Source organism: Capra hircus, chromosome 8 (assembly GCF_001704415.2).
Source record: "Capra hircus breed San Clemente chromosome 8, ASM170441v1, whole genome shotgun sequence".
In the NCBI taxonomy this organism is placed as follows: Eukaryota; Metazoa; Chordata; class Mammalia; order Artiodactyla; family Bovidae; genus Capra; species Capra hircus.
The window spans coordinates 46,306,851-46,309,745 of record NC_030815.1 but is presented as its reverse complement, the minus strand read 5'-3'; positions in this window follow the sequence as shown (position 1 = coordinate 46,309,745).

Below are 2,895 nucleotides of genomic sequence, written 5' to 3'. Positions count from 1 at the left end.
GAAAAGGTTGGGTGTTAATTCTCCTTAAAATGTTTGGTTGAATTCACCAATGAAGCCACTTAATTCTGAACTTTGTCTGTTGGGGAGTTTCTGATTACCAAATACAGTCTCATTACCAGTAATGTCTGTTCAGATTTTTCACAACTGACTTGATAGGCTGTTACGTCTCTAGGAATTTGTCCATTTCTTCTAGATCATCTAATCTCTTGGCATATTATTCATATTGGTCTTTTATGATCCTTAGTATTTCTGTGGTACCAATTATAAAATATCTTCTTTCATTTCTGATTTTATTTATGAGTCCTCCTTTTTTTTCTTGCCTTAGGATGCTGTTTCCTTACCTAGTTTAGGCAAGCTTTGAGCCATTTATCTTCAAATAATTTCTCTGCCCATTTCTGTCTTCTTTCTGGGAGCCCTAAAATGTGAATGTTAGCCTTATTTGATAGTTTCCCATAAAACCCTTACCCTATCTTTTTTTCATTTTTTTCCCCTCTTGCTGCTCTGATTGGGTGAATTTCACTGCCTTGTCTTCGACTTGGTGATTAATTCTATTTAGTCTCCTGCTGAACTTTTCAATTTCATAGTGTACTTTTCATATTCAGTTCAATTATTTTCTTTCAGCTCTGTGACTTATATTTGATACTTTGTCTTCCAACTCTTCATTGAAAGTTTCACTGTATTCATTTATTCTACTCGTTTGGTGAGCATCTTCATAATCATTTCTTTGAACATAAATTACTTATCTCCATTTTATTAAGTTTGCCTCTGCCCCAACCCCTGGAGCTTTTATCTTATTGTTTATTTATCTTATTGTTTATTCCTCTCTCTCTCCATTTCTTGACTCCCTGTGTTGGTTTCTTGCAGTAGATAAAACAATGACCTCTCTGTCTAAAAAGAATGGCTTTTTGTGGATGAAACTTGTTCAACTCTGCCCTAGCCTCTTGTTCTCTCAAACTTTTGTGATTGTCCACACAGCCTATCATATTGTTAACAGCTCCTAGTAGTTGAGGGTGTGCCTAGGGAGGTTCTCATTACCTAGATTCAGGCTGATTAGAAGTCAGATCCTCAGGCAGCAACTTTTAAAAGTATGGACATGTATGCAGTCCTATGGGACTGCAAACGTAAACCTTGTTGGCCACCAGAATCAGGAAATTTGGAGGTGTGCCTGGGTGGCAGTCAAAAAAGTTGTGCCTCCAGACACATGTATAAGCTCTTTTCTGGGAAATACCAGCCATCTGGAGCAAGGCAGGAGTGCCAGGATGGCATCTGTAGCCTATATGCCCTGAGAATAACTTTGGAGGCCTCAAACTGTATGCCAGACCTGAAGTCTGCTTCTCAGGTCATAGCTCCAGGACAGATAGAAGCTACATCACAGAAAGACTAGGGTGAGAGGTTACTTCAGTCTGCTCTCTGTGGCCATGCTCTGCCTAGAACCATCTCTATGATAATCACAGTCCTGTGGGACCCAGGAATGTAAGCCCCCCCGGCTATCACAGCCAGGCAATCAAGGGGCATCCCCCGCTAGGCAGAAGCTGCAAAGAGTAAGGACTGGGTGGGAAAATGAGGATACCAAACGTGTAAAGCTCCCCTCTGGGAGGCACTGGCACTCTAGAGCATGGCAAAGGGAGAGCCTGAAGATAGTACCTCTCTCCCAGACTTCTGCAAAATATTCAGACAGCCCCAGATGAGTGATTAATCAGAAGACTGTCCCTCAGGCTGCAGACATGATTTTTAATAGGCCCTCATTCTTTCATAAAGACTGAGCTCCTGGGTCCAGTGCCTCTTGCTGTGCTCTGCAGATGGCAGCTATTTAAGAACTTTTTCTCCATTCACTACTGTTCCATGGGACCCGTTGTCATAAGCCCCATGGTTACCAGGACCAGGGAGTGTGGAGGTGCCCACTGGCAGCAGCCACAAAAATCAGAACACAGATTTTTCTGGTGACACTGATTGTTATAGTCCCAAGGGTCCAGGAATATATGCTCTCCTGGCCTCCAGAACTAGGTGGTCCAGAGGTGTCCTCTGGGCAGTAGCCAGCAAAACCAGGGCATCAGATGTGAACCCTCTTGTCCAGGAGATACTTGTACTCTGGGGCATGGGCATGAAAACAGCACTTGCCTGTTCTCTGTCCCCACCAACTAACTCCTACACGTGTATGTCAGAGTAGATGCCTTTTCTCAGGCAGACTGATGCTTCAGTTTAAGCAGGTGAGCCTCCTTCACTTTATGTCTGGGTGTGATCTGTTGCTTCTGAGCTGGGCCCTGGGCAGGAGAGAGTCTGAGCAGACTAGCCTCTGAAGAATCACTTCTCAGATCACTACAGTTTGGGTCTCAGGACACAAGCCTCAATGGTTATCAAAATCAGATGGGGGCTTCTCTTCCAGGTGCAAGTCTTAAAAGTTGGAGCGCCTGATGTGGGGTTCAAACTCCTCATTTCTCATCAAGAAGCTCTGGGTTTTCAGTTCTCTTCCAATTTGGGACCCACTGGGGGTGGGGGTTATGGTGAGTTTGTTCCAGCCTCTCCTACCTGCTTGCTTGATGTGTGATTGTCACTCAGCCAGTGATGAGGAATTTTCTATTGTATAACTGTAGACACAGTGTGTCTGTGATAAAAGGTAAGTTCAGGATCTTCAGGATGGGGTTTGACATCTTGAACTGGAATCACCACCCTGAACTAAGTTTCTTGACAGTGTAGGCTGTATTTTTTATTCTTCAAAATATACATCATTGTGTTTTGCCAGTGATATATATTAGTGGCTTAAAGATGATACTTTAGATGAGGGCAGCGGGGGGAGATACATAGAAGTCTTGAAGGCTGTGACAACTGGATTTTTATGACTGTGATGAAAGCCTACCAAGTCTTTTCTCTGAAAACACTGTCAGCAAACCACAGGGT